This window comes from Ictidomys tridecemlineatus, chromosome 2, assembly GCF_052094955.1.
Source record: "Ictidomys tridecemlineatus isolate mIctTri1 chromosome 2, mIctTri1.hap1, whole genome shotgun sequence".
Classification (NCBI taxonomy): Eukaryota; Metazoa; Chordata; class Mammalia; order Rodentia; family Sciuridae; genus Ictidomys; species Ictidomys tridecemlineatus.
Genome location: NC_135478.1, coordinates 35,595,982 through 35,617,600, shown reverse-complemented (window position 1 = coordinate 35,617,600; position 21,619 = coordinate 35,595,982). Strand labels below are relative to the sequence as shown.

At 41.4% G+C, this 21,619-nt stretch overlaps 1 protein-coding gene across 4 annotated transcripts in view; it reads right to left on the bottom strand.

The window, feature by feature from the left end:
* The window catches only part of Thrb (thyroid hormone receptor beta), a 369,155-nt gene extending 348,188 nt beyond the window's left edge, over positions 1 to 20,967 (bottom strand). For 2 of the 4 annotated variants that reach the window (XM_078038289.1, XM_078038293.1), the window contains exon 1: positions 20,368 to 20,705. The gene's annotated coding sequence lies outside the window, so the exon portion shown is untranslated. Of the gene's footprint in view, positions 1 to 20,367; positions 20,706 to 20,812 lie in introns of those variants that run through there. The other 2 variants (XM_078038291.1, XM_078038290.1) reach the window with 2 other exon arrangements.
* Positions 20,968 to 21,619: the final 652 nt, after the last annotated feature.

Genomic DNA, 21,619 nt, shown 5'->3' with positions numbered 1-21,619 from the left:
ACATAGTGGTAGAGATTTAAGCTCAGAATGTTAGTCCGGGCTCCTCCTCAAGATGTGGATGCCACCCATGATGGTCACTATGGAGGGTTGTCTGGAGTCCAAGAAACATTCCCAAGGCTCAGGCCTGGGCACCTTCTTGGAGCCCACCACTGACAGGTAGGCTTTGTTCCCCTGGGTCATGTGGCACCCGAATCTTACAGAAGTCTAAACACCACACACTAGATAGGTACTTTATAAAAACTAGCTTTTTGACTCTTCAGGACAACTTATGAGAAAAGGATTGCTCCTGTCTTAAAAGAGGAAAGGACTGAGTCACAGATACATCGGAGATGTTACTAAGGATCTTAGCCAATCCTCAGAGAGGAGTCCATAGTCCAGAGGCAGCACTAGGCAGTGCTGGGGAACCTAAACTTCACGTGACCGCCCAGATTCTCATCCCAGTTCCAACACAAACGAGACATGTGACCTCAGAAAAGTTGTTCAAGCTCTCTAAATCTACTTTCTAAGGTTGTTATGAGGATTAAATGAGTTAACATATGTAAAGTATTTGGATCCGTGCCTGGTTCTTACTTAGGAAGCACCATAGAAGGATTTGTTAAATATATAAAAGGAGGGCAGACCTGCCGGGTTGATCTGGATCCAATGTAGACATTCTTAACTAGGACTCTTCAACATGTCACTCTGTTAAGCATTTGAAACAATCATTGTATCATTAAAGCTTTTCTTTTCTCTATATGCTTCTCTTTCCAGGATTACCTGGTTTCTAGAATTTTGCCCATCTGTATGGATTTTTTGTCCTGACCAAAAGAGTGGGACCTAAAATGGCCACAATCCTTCAGTACATCACAGTAAATAAAATATTACCTCCTCTAGATTGGAGCAAGATTGATCTTTCAATGAAGTTGTTTCTAAAGCAGTAGTTTCCAAGAACATCAGTACCACTTGGGAACTTGATGAAGACATAAATTCTCCAGCTCTAACCCAGACTTCTTGAATCAGAAACTCTGGGGATCTGGCTCAATGATCTGTGTTTTAACATGCTCCCTGGGTGGTTGTGTGGCAGATCAGGTCAGAGAATCATTGTTTTAATGGAACTGAAAACCTCAGTAGGGGTCAAGGTGCCCACCTTGTTCATGAGCTCATACTAAATTGACCTCAGGTGCTCTCTTAAAATTTGGGCCTCCAACACATACCTAAGGCAGTGCTGCAGTTTCAGGTCCTCCTGCAAGCCGTCTTGATCTGAAATCACTGCTTCAGCTCCTCAAGATTTCCCAATCCACTCTCTGTGGCTGGATACTTCTGCTGTCCCCTTCATCTCCATGACCTCTACACACTGGATAATCATGTCACTCAGATCTCCATGGTGGGGATTTGTATCCACTGACAGAGCTGAGGCAGAAAACTGGAGGTTCTTGTCCAATCTCCACCTCTAGCCTGTTGTCAACCCACGAAAACATCCTGTGCATATGATTGCTCAATTTGTGAAATTTCCTATCATTAGCTTGCATGTCTCCATCTTGCCCAAGAGGACACCATGAGAAACTCGCTCTTAAAAATTATATATATACATATAATATGCATCTTATTATACATGTTTTATAACATATACCTTATCTTATATATAAATAAATAAATATATGTATGTATATATATATACACATATATATACTTTGACCAACAAAACAATGAATGTTTGCCTTAATTTGCCCTATTTCTGTTCCCTTCTTCTATTCCTTCTTCTCCCTTAGCCATAAGAAAATGGCCTAAAAAACATGCAGACTCTCAAAACCTTCAGACCACAGGAATAGGTCTGCTAAGACCCTTTCTCTTTAATGTTTTCCTATTCTTCATAGTCCTTTGAGGTAGGCATTTTAAATCAATATCTCTCTCTCTCTCTCTCTCTCTCTCTCTCTCTCTCTCTCTCTCTCTCTTATTTCTACATAACTGGAAACTGAAACTCAGGATTTAAGCAACTTTTCTCCAGGCCCTATTGAGTTGGTTAGTGGGGATAGCCATGTTTATGTTCCAGTCTGCCCACCAAGGCTAAAGTTATGCTGATACTACTGTGACGCATGGAAGAAAGATAAAGATGTTCAGAGGATCTCTGTGATCCTCTTAGTCTGCCCTATATTCCAGAGAATGCTAAACTCAGTTGCTGATGGTGAACAATACACATATCCCATCTATCTTAATGGTACCATCTTGAAACATTGATTGGAATTCAGCACTTGGTCACTTCCCTAAGAATCCCCTAACCAGACACATCTGGTCACGACTCATTTTGTCCTAGAGACTCCTGGCCCCGAGGAAGGAACGCCAGCTCTGCAAGGGGCTTCAACACAAAGCCAGTTGTCTCCTCCTACTCCCTCTGCCAGTCTTGGCAAAGTCAAGTCCGGGACTTGCCGAAGAAGGTGATTCATCTCTGTATGGAAAGAATGCCAAAATCGACTGTACAAAAGATTTCTTTCTTCACATTCTTAGTTCCTGAGGACCATACAGTCACTTACTGTAAGGCGGGCAATTAGGAACTTCCAGAATTGACAGACAGTTGAATAATAATGGTTGAGAACACTTATTCAGGCTTTCTCATGGGCAGATTTCAAGGGAGTCCAATCAAATTGATTGGCAGAAGACATAATTCTTTGTGAAATAAGAAACACAGGCCCTGGAGACCTTTAGACAGTCCTTTTGTATTGTTCTTCCCTCTTGGCCAATTTTTTATCTTCTGACTTTGTTAGGCCCAATAGGACCTTGTCTGGCTTTCTCCTCTGCCATAGCTTCTCACAGACAACCTATTTCCTTGTGTTCTTCGTGTAAAGGGGCCGGCCAAAGCTTTCCAAGAGGATGAGTATTGTAACGGAGGAATACAGTAGACCATAAAGTGCAAAACGATGAATTACACAAGCAAATACAATTTAAGTACTTTAAAAGGGAATGGATAATATTTTCTTCCATTTTATTTTAAGAACTTAATCAGGTTCCAACATTTCTGACATTTCAGTTTTTAAAGCATTATTAATAATGTGTTTACACACAGTCCCAGGACTGAGAAAACCAAAAGAAATGATGAACTGTTCACTATAGGCTTGGTTTCACATGAGAACATTCCGATGAGGAATCACTCTTATGCAGTCTTCCTGACTAACAAGTTTTAAGAGAGAGAGAGAGAGAGAGAGAGAGAGAGAGAGAGAGAGAGAGAGCGCGCGCGCAAAAGCAAGACTTCAGAGTAGTTTCCCTTGAAAAAGCACAAAACAAAAATCGAAAGGCAATGTGATGAAAATTTAGTCTCCCTGGGTATGGGCACAGGGTAAGAAAACACAAGGCACCAACCTTGTCACTCTTATTCTTTCCGTTGCAGACATTACTAATCAGCCACAACATTCTTTATGACTAAGTCCAGAGATCTGGCGTGGTGCTTCTCAAATATATCAGCCCTAACAACCACCCAAACCTCCTGGAGTTGGAACAAAACTATTGGCCATTCTAGGCTTGGAGACAGATCTACCAGAATTTATGGGATTAATGGCTGTGTCTCTGCACCACCCCAGGTTTCTTATGTGACAGAAAAACAAACAGAAGAATCCTAAGACAACAACAAAAAATGGCTACGATAATTCAACTATATAATCCTTCCAGCAAGGATTCTGTCTTTGATACTTCATTAATAAAAAAAATATTATTATTACTTATTGATCAGAAGACTGCTACAGACCATGTGTGCTATAAAGAGGTAATGGTGGAGCTAGGGGGCTAAGGAGAAGCTCAACCCCCAAATACTGACATATGGGTAGAGCTGATTCCAACTGTGTGAACCTGTATCAGACTGGTGCATGTTGAAACATCTGCTCTTCTTACTAATTTGAAAAGCACACATGAAATTTGTCCAATATACTCAGATAGGAGAATGACTTCCTACAGTGAATTACACTTCTTGATTACAAAAAAAAATACATCTATGATAAATCACAAAGGAAAACCACTACACTAATATGTGGTTTTCTATAGCCAATGTTCTAAAAACAAAATGTTCTATTTGGCCTGGGCTTCAAAATTGGTCATGTTCTCATTAGTCCTGAGGGCAAGAGGCCCTACTTTATACAATTTCAATCATCATGCAACAAGAAACCAGAGCCTGAAATGTGAAATTAGGATTATTTTTTCAAGTGAGCAAAAAAAATTTGCTAAAAATACATTGTAACAAATGTAAATAGCCATAGTTGATATGACTCAAATTAACATTTTAGTTTGTAAAAAAAAAATTCATGAAAAAATGCCCAAACACAATATTGAAAAATTAAAATTTATTTCACTTGAAAATAGGAAAATGTAAGTTGACAAGTGCTGTCATTTATAATATCTCCAATATACTTTCTCATATGGATTTTCAAGTGATATATAGTATATATAACACATTAATATTTTATATATTCCATATATTTAAGTTATATATCATTTGTGTATCTATATGTAAGTTCTCAAATACATGAAAACCTCAAAGGGCCATGCACTATCAAAAAGATGGCACCATTAATAATTAGTTTTGAAACAAAGAAACAGGATATTTTCTCTAAAATGAGTAAAACCACATACTTCAACACTTATCGGATAGTGAACACTGGTTATCTAAACTTTTATACCGTATAAAATTATTTTACAATCCCACCCCAAACATAGCATTCTTAAAGAATATAGACAGCATTGGTGTGTTTGAATTTTAATAAAGCAAAGATTCTATAAATGAACACACTAATTATAGAAGAGAATACTGAAAACATTCAGCATATTTTAAATCGCGTTTAATAAAATACCACTTTAAATAACTCACTCCCATCTTTCTGAGGAAATTGAGGAGGAAACAATCATTCCATGCAAATCTGAGATGAGGGGGGCAAGTCAGTAAGACCTGAGGAAGGGGGTGGGGAGAGCTCTAAGGAGTTAGAAGGTTGCCAGCTGCCACCCGCCTAGGTCAAAGGCACTTTCAAAGGCAACTCATTGTCTGGCACAGATCTGGCCTGCGAGGTTGAAAGCACTTCCCTGGAACCATATCTCAGGCTGGCATTAGCACCCTCCTGCACAAAGGCCTCAGCTTCACCCCAGGACTGGTTCTTTCCCACCGTGGTGAAATCTGACTCTCCCAGAGTGCACAGGCTGCCTTCACTCACACCAGAGCCTGCTCCTTCCTCCTGCAGGTGCACAGGTCCTCAGAAGAAAGGCTGCCAGCCTCCCAGCAGGATAAGGCTGAAGCATTATTGCCTAAGTGTCTTTGGTGTTCATGTAGAGTTGCAAATTTTGAATGAATAAAATTTAAATTTTAACTTATTAAAGATTTAATGAATTTATTTTTAAATTTTATTATATTTGTTGTCGAAATCTTAATGACTAAACTTTCAAATAATTCTTTGTCACTTTGCAGCGTTTTTACTTCTGAAGACATTAAAATTGCACCAGCACTTTTGGGACGTTCTGTATCTCTTAAGACCTGCAGGCTTTGGGATTCAAAATTATGAGTCAATGCATATTCCTTTGGCCAGCCTATAGTGGTATTCTTGATTTAAGATGAGTGTTTCCTTAAAGGTCTCTTTTGGGGGATTTTAGGATGTTCTCTGATAAAGCATTGTTTTCTGAAGTTGAGTAAAAAAAATCTTATCATCATTGCCTTGCAACTGAGAATATTTTAGCATTTTCATTTGCTATTTAGACATCTTGTCCAGGAATCTGAATTGGAGAATATAACTTCAGTATTTCAAGTCAAATACTGGTCAATGTGTATAAAGGATATACTAGGTTTTATCATAGTGATTTTCAAGATTTTTTTTTAACTGTAACAGCAGTCAGAATGCAACTTTGCCATTAGAACCTAGGGCATCCATAGAGAGGACAGTATTTGTGTTTGTGTGTGTTCACATTTTTTAAATGAAAAAAAAATGCTTCAGAAACATGTGATATACTCTAATACTTTCTATTCTAATCTCTTTTACTTAAAAGTTCTGTTGATTGTAAGTTATTATGTTTATTCAAGGCCCACTAATATGTTGGTAATCAAGTTTGAAAAATAATAAACCAGATCTGAAGGGGTTAGTCAAAAGGTTACTACGTTAACCCTTTCATAGTTTATGCATTTTTTTTACTAATGTTGAGTAAAGAAGCAAAAATAGTACAAAAGCACTTTTCAAATTCCATGTGCATATGAATCCCCTGGGGTTCTTGCTAAATGCAGACTGTGGTTCAACAGGTCTGAGCCTTGCCCTGAATTCTGCATCTCTTACCAGATCTGGGTGGATGTTGTGTGGTGTGGATCTGGCATGGATACTGCTGGTCTGCAGACAAACACCCTGAGAAACAACAGTATAGAATCCAGGGCAAAGAGTATGCAAAGAACAGAGATAACTGCACAGGTCACACCATCACCTTATAGCTAAGGCTGTCAAAACAAGATGCCTAATCCCTCCAAGCACTTCCTCAGGATAAGACTTGGCACCCTTGCACATCTCTCCATGACACCAGTCTCTTCAGAATCCTCTCCTCCGTATTTTTTTACCCTATTTCCTTTCTCCATAACCTACCCCCAGCCAAAAAAGTACAATTAACACCACCCTGTTTCTCATAACTTAGAAGCCACATTGGAGTGGATTACACCCCCAAAAGTGGACCACTGCTGCATTAGTCAAGACAAGAACAGGTCACATAAAACCAGTAAAAGAGGCTGCCAACAAGGAGTGTGAAATATTTACGAACGCTTCATTTCAGAAACTTGCTAAACTGTGAAACTCGCTTGTCAAGGTGGACAGCGCTCATAAACTATGTCTCAACGTGACAGAAGGCAATCCTATACTTCAAAGCAGGATTTCATAATTCGGATCTATATAGTTACAATTCTTAACCTAGGACACATAACGCTTATGTTTCTGCACTTTCAACCTCCAGAATTTGGGGGTAAATATATTAGTAAAATAAAAATACAGTTGTAGTAGTGAGGCTTTTGTGGATGAAGCTGGAGGGACAGGGAATGTGTTGCTGCTCACCACTGGAACCAGAGCATAGAATTAACACGTATGTGGTGTTGGAAAAATGTTTGATAGCACGAGAATGAATGGAGGAATATCATATTAATAATAAGGCTCTGTCCTGCTGTATGACTTATTAGTTGATTTGCCATGACAGTATTTTTAAAAGGAGCCAGAAATTAAAAAGTGGCATTCTCCAAACTGCATTTATCCAGTATGCAGATGGGGAGAAAGGAGGAGGAAAGGGCACTGTTCTAGCGGAAGGTGGTCTGTACATCCATCCTGAGAATCAAGCAAAGCTTGGAGGCCAGCAATCCTTGGGTGGGAATGGGGGCTACCGGCTGCCCTGCATGGTCACATGCCAATCACCAGCATGGCTGAAGGGCACAGACACAGCTAGTGCCCCTTGCCTTGACTTCTGCCTGCCAGCAGTTGCTTTTCTTTGCCTGGGGGCTTCCTTTTGGCTGCCCAACTGACAGTCCCCAAATGCCAGGGAATCATTGGCCTCTGGAGGTAGTCTTTACCCCCAGGCAGATTGGCAGGTTTTGGTAGATACACACCCATTCCCTTGCCCAGGGGTATGGGGGTGGAGGATAACCTTGAACCATGGGTTCTGAGCTATCTCCCACAATACCTCCATGTGCCAGCAAGCGCCACTGTGGTAACTGGTTCAATCATGCCTACTTTATTAGTGCAGCCCTTCCCTGGCTCACTTCCCCACTCTACCACTGGTGTCCTCTTCACCACGGACTAAAATTAACTTGCCCTTGAAGTTGCACCTCAGGGTTTGGTTCTGGGGAGCTCAGAGTCTTTTAAAGGGGGACTCTCCAGTAAAGAGAGGATCCACAGTACGCATCCTTTGTCAGGGCTGCAGGATTACTAAGGACCAGCTAGCTGGCTTTTCCATCCTGAAGTCCAAGTACAGGATCTTAAGTAGCTCCTTAGGGCCCCCAGCTCTGGCCTCACTTCTTGCAAGACCATCAGAATCCCGACTTCAGGCACATTCCATTCTCTCCCATAAAGAGAATAAGCAGAACCACATCTTTTGCTCAAGGACTGTAGGGATCAAATGACTCCCGGAGTACAAGTATAATCCCTATTAGTCACCAAAGCCCCTACAGTTACATTCGTCCAAGCTCTCTAATAAGTAACAACACTCGCCTCTGAGAAGGGGATCTCAGTACAGAGCTGGGGAGAGGCAAAGACAAGAGCGACGACTGCTGGGGTTCAATGAAATTTTGATGAATCACACGTGGGGATGGAAAACCCACAAAACAACCAAAATGGAACAGTTATTTTAAACACTGCTAAACAATGAACAGAAATGAATTGAAAAAACCCCTTCAGGGCCATGTCCAGTCACTCCTGTTCCATGTAATGGGTATTTTGAGCTGCTAAATATCTTAAGGCAGGGGAATCTACAAAAGCTGGGAGCTAATGAAAGCTGCTCTAACAGCCCTGTGTCCAAAGGGCTATTGCATCTGCAAAAGGGAATTCAAATAGTGAGGTGGCTGGACAATAATCTCTGAATGTTGTCCCAGTAGTAACTTGAACTGGTCACCTAAGGAAGTCTTGCTGTCATACAAGTGGAGGAATCAGGCTGCCAAGCTTGGGGTTCTAGCCTCAATAAGCCACCATCAAAGAGGTTTCGTTCCAGATTCATGAGAGTGTGGATTTTTGCTGGGCTACATCTTTTTGGAGAACATCTACTTTGGGGCCCTTCACTCTTGCCAACCTAGTGAGGAGAAGATCTTCTATCTCATTTCTGATGTAATTGGATTTTTTTTTTTTTTGAAGAGAAAAGAACAGCTGAGCTTTTCTGCAGGACAACCTATTCCCTTATTTATAATGCAGGACAGCAGGGCCTTGTAAGTGTATATTCCAGTTCATCTGAGGACACTTGGTTGTTCATTTTAAAATTAGATTCATCCTAATTATATGAAAACAGCCAATGTGTGGTTGGCCACAACACCAGGAAGGCATTACTCAGCACCTACCTTCTGGGATGGCCTTCACACAGCACCGTACTGTTCAACACAAGGTCCCTGCCCTCTTGGAACTTAAAATCTAGCAAAGAAATATCTCAAGGGCAAGTACAAGCTTTGGACACTGGACAGTGAAGAAATATATATATAGAAAGTGACTAAATATGTCATATTCCCTGTAGACAAAGGAGTGAGGAAAACTGTCATTTGAAATGGCATATGTCAGCACATAGGATCAGAAAGAATTTTGACCTTGATTTTTAAATAACCAGGGCAGGATTTCAGGGGCTCTTGAAATTAGGTGCAAAACTATACCTTTTTTGGTGTTGGGGATTGATCAACATGTACTCCATCACTGAGTTCCACCATTAGCCTTGTTATGCCATTCCATATAAGGTACTTGAGCATCTGTGAATTTGGTATCCTTGGTAGTTTTTAGAACCAACTCCCCAATGATATTGGGGGACAACTATATTTATAATCACTCATGACAATGCATTGCATTTTATCATACTGCTGTTCTCTTTTGTAGGAATTATTCCAAGGCCCAGATGTTCTGAGGCTAAAGGTTTAGGGAAATTTCTTCTCTCAGCCTTGGAGAGTACTGAAATTTGTAAACCATACCCATATAATTTCCATTGCACAGATGTGGTGACTGAAGTTCAAAGCAGTTACAAAATTTGCTGGAGAAAACATAGCTAGGCATTTCAACTCAATCTGCCTTTTCTGCCCCGTCAGATGTCTGCCTCCCCCAGCGGCCCCGGGTGCTATCTACCCACTGTCTCTCTCCAGTGTTCCAGCTCCCATTCAATCCAGGGCTTCCACTAGCTCAACAAAGGAATCAGATTTTCTTCTCCTTGCTCTGTGACAGGACATTAAAAAAGGATGTCACTGGAGCCTACACTATGGCATACCCTGAGCCCCAGAGAATCCAATCATAAGGCAGAAACAAATTTGGCACTGACAGCATTATTTATTCCCTAACTTAAAATATCAAAAATTAGCCAGGGCTGTGGGTCAGTGGTAGAGCACTTACCTAGCACATGTGAGGCTCTGGTTTGATCCTCAGCACCACATAAAAATAAATAAACAAAATAAAGATATTGTGCCCATGTATAACTAAAAAAAATATTTAAAAAAAATTCTTCAAAAAAAAATAAACAAATAAAATAAAGGTGTTGTGTCCATCTACAACTAAATAAAATATTTTTAATATCCAGATCTGTACTTGACAGACATTATAAGGATTAACTTCTTAATACTGCAAATTTTAATTTTCAAAAATATTCTACAGAAATAGACTTGGGAAGAAGAAAGTCTTACCTAGAATAACATAAAGGCATACCACTATTTACTCTTTTACATATCTTCAGCATAATAGTTTGTATTATTATTTCTTAAGAATCCTAAATGAATGGGCCCTTTGTCTCCTCTTCTCCTTCTCCTTTTTCTTTTTTCTTTTTATTTTTTTTTTCAGTGCTAGGGATAAAACCCAGGGCCTCACACATGCCAGGCACGTGCTGTACCACTAAGCTATACCCCCAGTCATCCTTACTTCTTAGAATAAGGCATGTTGATTAAAATTAAATTAGAAGATTTTCAGAAAGGTAAAGCATGCATAGGTAGAAGAAAAGGGCTTCTTTTTCTTTTCACTAACATCACATTTATCATTTGTGCCCCTCTTGATTTCCTTTATATGAGGTATTTCTACAGATCTGGCTGAGTATTTGATAGAATACATTTATAATTTGGGAAGAAAACAAGCCAACATCTTTTTGACTAAAAAAGAGGTGCCCCCTCAGAACAAGCAATTATAGGATAAATATTAGAATAAATACTAGGAAAATCAGGATTTTTAAGCTAAGCTATTATGTTATGAGTCATTAGAACAGACTAAAGTTCTAAAAATTATTTCAGGAAAATGACTTCAACACCTCTGACAACATATTAAGAGTCAGATCTGGCCTCTGCTCCCTGACATGTCTATTAACTAATCTGATGATTATTTTTAAAAGGAACTAAAATTTAAAATATCACTAATATTTTTTATTGATTACATGTCAGTAATATCTGAATATATTGGGTAAAATAAAATAAAAAATTGAAATTAAAATCACTGGATGCTTCTTACCTGTTTGCAAATTGTGATTATCAACAAAAATCTTAACCACATGTGTGGCTATCATTATATTGGACAGTGCTGAGTTATCAGGGTTTAATAAGCTATGACCCTTCACCTGTTTTTGTAAATAAAGTTTTATTGGTACACAGCCATGCTCATTTGTGTACTTATTGCTCATGGTTGCTTTCTCACTTCAATGGTAGTCTTGAATAATTTGGACAGCGACTATATGTCTTGAAAAGTTGAAAATATTAACTGTATGGTCTGTTACAGAAAATGTATGCCAACTCCTAGGCCAAAAGATAAACTGAGGTTACCTAATTTACTTATGAGTACCCTTTTATAACTAAGGAAATTAAAGCTCAGATAGGCCAAGAAACTTGTTTAAAATATTTTTTATTCTTAATTAGGTGGTTTTTCCATAAAGCCATCCTCTCATGCATTCATTCATATTCTTCATCCATCTCTAATCTTGATCATTAAAGAAATAAAATCCTCATCAGCTAGAAAATCAACACTTAATATAATATAATGATTCCCATCACAACAATTATTTCAATAAGGTCTCATAGAACTTTGCTTTTGGTAGACATGGGAACTGCAGGAATGTATGTACAATGGCAGAGAAACCTTTAAAGTCATATAGAACTCTGAACAGGCTGTTAGAGGGTCTTTAAGCTTTACTTGAGAACATTTTAGAGATTCCATCATGTAATCTGTTTTCAAATTACACTTGAAATTCCCCCAAATGTAGAACTAGCTTGCTAAATATATTCATTATTGGAATTAAACTAAAAAAATTTTACCACATGTTGGAGAAAGTAAAATCTGTTCCCAAAGACATTGTGGCAACTTGTAACTAACTGTCTCATTACTGAAATCTGCCACCTCTCAGTTGATTACCCTGAGTCCTTAACTAGTCTCCTCACTTCCAGAAGCCCTTTTGCTCAAGATCTATCCCAAAGCCCCCTTTTAGAACAAAAATCGAATTTACATTCTTCAGTCTCTTCATGCTTATGATGCAAAGTACATCTTCTTTATTGTGGCCAGGAATGTCCTCATCATCTGGTACCTACAATACCAGACTCCAACAGCTTACTGTCCTTTCTTTATACACAGACTGGGCTCCTTGCAATTCCCTGAATGGTCCACACATTCACACCCACTTCCTGTGTTTGTGTTTTGTGTTCTTCCTGCGTAGAACCATCCCTACCCCATGTAGGTGCTCTCACTATACATTGAACTTACTACATCATAGAACTATCAGTATTGCAATTACCTGTGAAATATTAATACTCCTCCTACTACAAATAACTACTATTTAGGAATACATAACTAGGGGTCAAGCACTACATTATTTCATTGAATTTTTACGTTATAGACAATGAAACTGAGCATGTGCAATGGAGCCAGGTGAGGTCACAGTAGTAATCCACAGCTTCCCACTACAAATATCTATAACTTTATCTCTACACTAGTGGGTCTCAGTGGCGGCAATTTTGCCTCCCAGTAGACAATGTCAGGAGACATTTTGGATGCTACTGGTGCTACAGGCATCTAGTGGGTAGAAGCCAGCAATGCTGCTAATAATTCTAGAATATACAGACAGTCCTCCATTGCAAAGATTTATTCTGGCCTGAAATACCAAGACTACAGTGATACAGAGGAATTGTCTGGCCTCAAATTCTAATAGTACCTGCTATTGAGAAACATGGCTCTAGACTTAATCAGCTCCTATGGACTGCCACAGAAGACTCAGCCAGAAGTTTTGAATGTTTGCCATGGTGTCTCTGCATTTAGTATAGTTCCTGGCCCCCAGCAGATGCTAAGGGAATTTGTGATTGATGGATGGATGAATGGGTGGGTGCATGGGTGGGTGGGTAGGTTGAATGGATGGATGGACAGACTCCAGAAGAGGGGAAAAATTTTTATTTTAAGGCTCCATTTTTGTGGCAACTTCTATAAAGATAAATATGAACACATATTCTTAATGAAAAGTAAAAAAAATAAATAAATTTAGAGCATATTCCAAAACATGTGTTAGCCTTTTATTTATGAACCTATAGAGTGTGATCGGATTTACAAGCCAAATGTACAGGACTATTTTTTTTCCAGAAAGTCTCAGGAAGACAGGTATTTTTCGAATTGCTCATAAATACTACAACTACCAGATATACTGACAGGTTTATACTCCATGTAGTAGGTCATAACTTAATTTTTTGAAAGACATAGTTTGGGTGTAAAGTTTTCCTGGTTCCTTTTTTTTTTTTAAAGAAAAACAATACATGAGAATGCAACTTATGCTTTCCTTCATTGTGTCTGTAATTCAGATGTAAGTACCTTATTTGGGGACTCCAAATATTGCAAGTGTAGCAAAAAATACAGTAAACAGACACACAACAGAAATAAACTATTCTCTGGCCTATGTAAATCAATAATCTAAACATTAGAAATAAAGCCAAGGAAAGACAAAGATAATGATCATAATATTTTTAAAGTAACAAATTTAGAAGGATTTTTACAATACTGCAAAACACTTCAATTGTTTTTTTAAATGAAAAAGCAAAATGTTTCCATTCTGTGGCTTCCTCAATTTATCACTTTTTGTGAAGTACAGTAAGAGGTTAAAACAAAGGAGCCTGATTTTTTTAAAAAGTGTAATATTGTAAACTGTTCTTCATAGCCTCTTGCACTAAATTTCATCACCTGAGTCTCACATACAAATTCAAAGAATACGATGATCATATATCTTCTGATAACTGATCTTGAACATTCACAGCACACATTAGTATAAAAAATGGGTTCTGAAGCTTTTGCTTTAAGTAGTAAAACTTAGCATTTCCGAACATAGTTGACAAAAGAATAAAATAAGTGAATGGTAAAATAAGTAAAAAATAAAATAAGACAAGAATCTGCCAACACATTCAGTATTAAGAGAAGAGACTGAGCGATGACTGAGCGATAGTGGGATTTTCGTAGCTTGGGACATGAGCGTGGCTGGCATTTCTCACCATGATTTGGAAGCCTGGCCTGAGAAGTGCAGCAGAAGCCTGGGGCAAGTGGTGGTTTTGTCAGTGCATTGTGAACATTGACACACACTAGTCCCAGAGACAGATTCGCATGCATGGACATGCAAGGTGGTAAGACATTCATGCATGTGGGAAAGAAATGTGAAAAAGATGATCAAGCCCAGAAATATCACAGATGTTATCGTCAATCATTTTTTTTTTTTTTTGAGTACCTGTTCTGGGAAGACATTGTTAAAAACCTAGGAAAAACCAGAGTACTCAGAGAAATAAAGAGAGGAAAGTACACATGAACCATCTTGAGGATCAATTAAAAACACAACATATGTCACAAGGTAAGAATACTCAGTGGTTCCTGAAGATCACAATCATACATTATGCCACAAAAACCTTGACTACAATCTTCTCAACTCTCCTCATTACAAGCCCTCCTAAGCCTCCAAAGTCCTACCAAATGGACCCCAAATAACAAAGACAGACCTGCTGTCAATCTGCCTTCCTCTGTCTACGCTGTGGCTTTTCCCAACTTATATCACTCACAACTTTTTGATAAATCTGTCAAATCTTGATCACAGAGAGAGCCATGATTCCCTGAGGCCCTTTTTCAGAACTAGAATCTTGGATGCGTAACTTAGTTTACATCAAACCTTTCCTGATTCTTATAGGTGCTGAGCAATTTTTGAAAGCAGGATTAGGAAAAGTAAAAATTAGAATAAAATATCAAGATCAGGAGGATAAAATCAGAGCTCCCATATGTAGGCCATGATCTTCCTCACAGTGACAAGTTGGATCACGAATTCATGTTTTGGTTTTTCTGTCCTTTGAACATGTCTACAAAAATATCATTGAATTTTTGATAAGCATAGCCCAGAAGACAGTTCTAGGTTGGGTTTTTTTTTTTTTTTTTTTTTTGGTCAAAGCTTTGCATGCAGGTATTCTGGGTGGTTAAGAGTAGACCCACAGACTGCAAACTTAATGGGTCTGAGGAAAAAGAGGTGATCAATATTCTCCAGCACATCTATGTTCCTTATGTGGGATGTGGGACTGTCCTGGTGGAGATGCTGCAGTCAGCTTCTCCGAGCATACTCAAGCTTCCTGCCTTCTCATTCCAGGCTCTCCTGACTTGCTGCTTGGAAAAAGACACTTTGAGTTCACAGAACTCAGTTTCTTACTCAATAAAAATGGTACTTCCACAAGAAAAGCTGCCAGTACAGAGAGTCTCCACAGCCCCTTGAAATTAGGACAGGAGGGACCAAAGAACATCAATATTGAATGTAGATCACTATTCTAGGTGTCGCCTGGCTAGATTCCTGAGAGGAGGATATGGAAGCACATTACTTGTGACTCAGTGATTTAGATATTCTCCCCCCTGCTCCATCCCCACTTTCTTAAGTGCCACAGTTGACAAACAGATTTGGGAACTTAAAGTGGAGAATGGACATCCTCCATTCAGAAGTGCACTGGCTAAACATATTATTTCCGACACCACTTGGGTACAAGAGAATCCTGGGTGAATCCCACTGGAATTCACACTAATACCCTTGGGCTACAGAAAACCACAAAGCAATCAGCTCCTCAGAAATAAAATGACTTTATTTCAGCTAAGGGTTCACATGAGAAACTCCAAGAGGCACATCCATTTCATCCCAGTGGAGAGCATTTCAGAATCCCTTTGTCTTAATCTCTGTATATTGTCTCATATGTCACTGGCTGCACACCAAACTTCAAGGTGACTAGCAGGATCAGGCGCACAGTGGGCACATAATATCTGCAGATGGAATAAGCAATCAAATCAAAGGATCAAAGTGACTGTAAATAAAGTAAGGAGTTAACTCGTCATGCATTGCTCAACCAGCTTTGACACCAGAACAAGCCCTTCTTAGCAAAACAGTCGCATGATTTGGCCTATGATGCAATCCAGGCAGTAAACATTCACTTTGGGCAAAACCAAAAGTTAGAAGATGGCACTCACTTACCAACACAGAGGAAAATGAGAAGCACCACCCCCTCTCCCCCTTCTATTCTTCCACTAGAAGTTTACCTGTGCTCTTGTGCCAAGCTCCTTTATCTATCAGGCACTGGAGTGTCAAGGATGAATAAACCCACTCACAGCCTCTCATCACAATTTAGAGGTGGGGGCAGGAATCAAAACAGACTTCCTGAAGGATAAGAACTACATAGACTAAAAGCACAAAGCAGCAGGACCACCAATCAGGGAAGTTTATGGCTATAGGGTCATTTTTAAGTACCTGCCTATTCTGTCCTCTCAGATTGATCTAATGAAAAGCCTGGTGGACACACTGCATGTCTCAGAAAGTTAGTTTAATGGACATGTTAGCCATTCATTCCACTAGGTTTTCTGCATTGAGGATCATCGCCAGAATCTCCATCACTGGATCACAGGAGCTTGGGCCCCAGAGATAACTCATATCAGGTTACTTTTCTTCACTGAGCCTTCTGAATTTTTTTTCTCCCTCTTGAGGACTGGTAAAAGACATGACTGTATAACTTTACTTCATTTTCTGTAGAATCCAAGTTGAAGCACTGTCCATGACATAACTTATCTTTCATATGAATATATTCTAGTTGCCAGGCACCATGGTGAGCGCTCTACATATTATCTGATCTATACCAACAACTTGCCTGTATGCCCTCCAGATCTCTCTCTCTCTCTCTCTCTCTCTCTCTCTCTCTCTCTCTCTCTCTCTCTCTTCCTATTAACTTGGCTGTTACAAAGCTCAGAGATAAAGTAAATAAAGCAAGAAACACTTAGGATGTTAGTTTATCTTTCCTTCCCATTTTTAACAGTCTCGTTATTTTGTGGAATTTTTAATATGAAAATTTACTCAGACACATTTCTGAAAGTCGATTCTCTATAAACAAAAACAAATTACCATAATCATCGATTGTAATTTCTTCTTATTCCCAATTGGCAAGAATTTCCATGAATAATTAATTTGAAGATGATCCCTTGGCTATCACATTCTGGTCACTTGAAAGCTCACATAATGCAGTACTTTGCACCATCATCTGATTGAGAATATGTGTATGAAAGTGCAACGGCGGGCGGGGGGGGGGGGGGGAAGAGAAGAGGTTGGCTGATTTGAGTTACAACATAGAGTAATCATCAGGTTATTTCCAAATCTATTACCAAGGAATATATCTATCTTGTGTTGGAACTTGCCAGTCCCATTCCCCTTTCCCTCCCAAGCTACCATTTTTACAGCCTAAACTATATCACCACACGCCCTTGGTCCTCTTAGGACTGCCAAGGCCAAAGGCACTGCCAAGACCTGCTGAGTGAGAAGTCGCTGCAATCACCCAGTGATGTCTGGTCTCTGGAATTTCACTCTTAGTACTGACAATGCTCCTGGAACCCATAAAGATTCTGCTAAAATTCAGGGAGTTGAAGGTCAATGTCTTCAGGGAATCAAGGTAACATTTGAAAGGCAATCTCCACCACTGCTGAAGGTAGGCAAATGCCTGGAGCAACTTGCAGAAATAACTCTCTACCATGTTGCTGCTGTACAGAATGGCAGGCCAGCTGTTATCAGAGAGGGTGAGGAGGTGCAAAGATTGAACCATGTACACATGGTATGTGTGTGTGTTTGCGTGCACAAGCACCCACACGAGCCACAAATTTTGGCATGCCCAACTGGCACTCAGTTGCAATGCTGAGTCAGGCATTAGGGGAACATGATGTTTGGGCACAACCATTAATTTGTTCAACAAAGATTTACTCAGCACCTACTGTGTGCCAAGTGTTCTTCTAGATGCTGGGAAATCTAGAGTCAATGAAGTAGTCAAGACTCCCATTTTTATGGGCTCTATACTGTAGGCAGAGTAGACAGGTAATCAACAAATATCAAATGAAATGAACAATTCAGATTGCAAAGAAGATGAAAGGAGGAAAAAGATGCAAACAAAATGAACGTTTTAAAAAGGAATAAGGGACTGTCTTTGCTCCAAGGTGACACAGAACCTTATAACAGAATGAGAAAGAGCTAAAGAAATCAATCACCTATATTCTGATTTCCATCAAAAGACGAGCTTACTAAAAATTTTATTTTATAATCAAACATGCAATCTCATGTGCGGCCCCCTAACATCCCATGCTTCAAAAAACTGGAAACACCTCAGGAAAGGAAAGGAATCCTCAGCTTTCCCTGTTCTTAAGGGGATTTTAAGAATTCACCTCCCCCCCCCCGCCCCCCCCAAGATGCTAGATTAAAAGCAAATTGTCTTAGTTCTTTTCTACCACAGAATTTACTACAAAAAAAGTGAAAATGGGAGAAATGTAATGCCAGGTACTTTATACAACGATATTCCCAATGTCAATAAAATTATGCTTTTGCATTGTAGTACCAACAGGAATCATTTCATAAAAAAACCAAGAGAATTTGGTAGCTATGTTCAGTATCATTTACTTTTACTCATAAAATAAAGCCAAACTCTATTTACTAGCAGATGTTTTCACTTCCAATATATAATAAACCTTTGAAATTAATTAAAAATAAAATTCTAGCAGCATCTGTTTAACATGCACAAATAATAAATAGTTGCTCACCAGACCCTATAAATAAAATACCCCAAACAAATCACTTACTACTAAATTGCCATTAGGGTCCATTAACTCACTTAGCCAACTAACATGAAAATGTCTTAAAATCATCCACTGTTCAAAATACTTTTGAAATACCTTTTTCATTAACATTTCTTAGCTTATGCCTCCTTTCAGAGTTAGAATTAAGCAGAAGTGAATTAGGGAGTAGAATCGTCATCATGAATATTCAGAATGAATCATGGAACATTTTCACTAAAATGCAGTTTTTATTCCTTTGTAATACAGTGCATGCAATATTTTGTTGCAATGATAACAAACTAAGGATAAATGATGTAAAAACACTGTCTACCAGGTTTACTTCATCTAATATATTTATCATTATAAAAATTGTTCTGTTCTCGTATGAATGCACAGTACCTGGAATGCTTCATTTCTTTAACTTAAAATAGTCTTTATAATTGAGTCTCATTAGTACTTAAGACCAATTATATGCTGAGGGGAAGGATTTATTTCAAGTATATTTACCAGTTAGACATAGTGTTTGAATCTTCACAAATTCTAAACGTGTGTGGAGAGAGGAGGGTGAAGAGTCTGAACTTGACTGCTCAGGTAAACACTTTCTTTGACTCACATTTGGAATTGCTGTGCTTCAGACCCTTTTTAAAAATTTTCCCATTTGAAGAAAATTATACATTTAGCTTTTAACTGAAAAAAAACAAAAACAAAAACAACCCTCATTCCACACCCCACCCCCAGTCTTCTTAAAACAAATCAGAAGGCTTAAGAATTAGCTCCAATAATAATCCTATAGTGGTCATCAGGAAATCCTCCTCCAAAATGACAACTGCAGCTAAGAAGGACGAAATTAACTAGGAATAAAAACTACCCAAATGAATCCTTCCCCAAGAGGTGGGTAATGCACATCTGGAACAACTGGTAACACAACCAACTCGAGATGACCCAGAGGAAGATGCTGCGTCAAGAACAGCAAAGCAAAGAAGCGCGACTCGGGAGTCTTGTAGAATCGCCACCGATTTCCCAAAGAGGTAGAGAGCAGCAGAGTTGAGTCGTCAGGCGCTGGTAACAGCGCACTACAGCTCTCAGGGCAATTCTCCATTCCAAATCCCGGAGTTCCGGGGCAGGAGGAAAAAGGGGGACAGGAGACCCAAGTCCCTTTAAACTGCACCCCCCTCCCCCGTGCCTGCCAACCTTTTCCGAACCCCCATGTCACACAACTTCCTCATCATGGAAACTTCCACTCGGTTGGGCGCTGAGGATGCCAAACTCCATTTCACAAGGAGCCTGTCAACAACTGGGCTTGGGGTTTGAGGAACAGAGCCGCTGCGAATGAAGGGGGCCCCTAGCCACCCTGCTCCGCCACTGCCCACGCCGTGGCTCCTTGCCTGCAGCCGCGCGGTGGCGGAGCGCGAGAGGGCACCTCCTCCCAGACCCCGGGCGCAGAAACCCCGCGGAGGCAGGTCAGGAGGCGATGACACCCCCGCCCGCCCACGCCTGCCCGCCCGCCCGCGCGCGCCGAGCTTTGCCGGCACCCGTCCAGGTTCCTGCGACACCCAGTCCCCACCTTCTGGACGGTGGGAACTGTCGCCCCCTCCTCCGCCTACCCCCCACCCCCTGCCTCCTCCGCGCAGTCCTCTTGCCAAATTACCGGAGCCCTCGAGCCTGTTGGGTTGACCGCCCGAGCCCGGGGAAGGCAGCCTGCGGGCGCTTGCCCCGAGCCCGGGGAGCAGAAGGTCTCCTTTCCAAGCGCACTCACATTATTCATGCAAAGTTAATCCCCGCCGCGTCACGGCCGCCCGCCTGAGGATGTGCGCCTTCCTTGGCCAAGCCCCGCAGTCTCCACCCTCCTCCGCCCCCTCCTCCTGGCGGCGGGGTCCCGGGGAGCGCAGGCGACCGGGCGTCGCGCGACTCTACGAAATGTCAACTCCTTGAGCGGAGAGAGGCGGCCGTAGCCAGGGCCGCTCCAGCCCTCCCCGGCCACTCCACTTTTATAGGCGTAGGAAGCTAGTGTGGCCAGGGACACGGGAGTCCCCGCCTCTCCGGCCCCCCGCGTGCCTGACCCGCCCCGGCCCGTTCCCCGCTCGCAGCCTTACTCTGGGCTCTGGGTACCGGTTCCGTGCCGGGTGTGCGACCCGTGACCTGGTTTCCCCTGCAGCCCTCCCGGCGGTCCGACTCGCGCGGCGGCGGCGGCGGCGGCCAAGAGCAAGCAAACCGGGCTCCGCCAGGGGCGCAGCGAGGAAATGGCCTCCTAGCCGCACACCCGCCGCCGCCGCCGCCGCCGCCGCCTGCCCGGGCAGCCCGGCGGGTACTGACGCCCCGCGTCGGCTCCGGGCCCGTACTCCAACGCGGTCTCAGTGCCCAACTCTCTGACCCTCACCCCAGGCGCTCCACACACACCATCCCGGGGCCAACCGCCTCCGCACCTGCCTCCCCAGGTGCGGGAGCTCCCCCTCCTCCCAGTCCGGGCCGTACCAGCCACCGGGCGTGCCCTGCCAGGGGTGGTGACGTTGCCACGGGTTTGGTGGCCGCACGTCCGCCCACCCGATTGTAGGCACGAAGGTTCGAGTTTGGGCGTCATTCCTCTAGTTTCGGAAGAGGAAGGAATGGGAGATGAGTGTCAAGGGGACGGGGCGGGGGACTTCTAGGAGCATGGCCTTCTTTGCCCGGCGCGACAGGCGCGCCCCGTGCCGCTGCACTCCTTTTTACGCCCCCAAACAACTTGTGGCGCGTGTCGGGACGACACGGAGCTCCCATTGCTTCCAGGGCCTCCCGCTGGCCAGGCCGTCTGGCGGTTTTCATACCCACGGTCACCCTAGGAATGGAAGTTTGGAAAATACCTTGCTAGTGCTTAAGGGGGCGACCCGCGTATCCCCACCGCCGCCATACACACACAACATTAT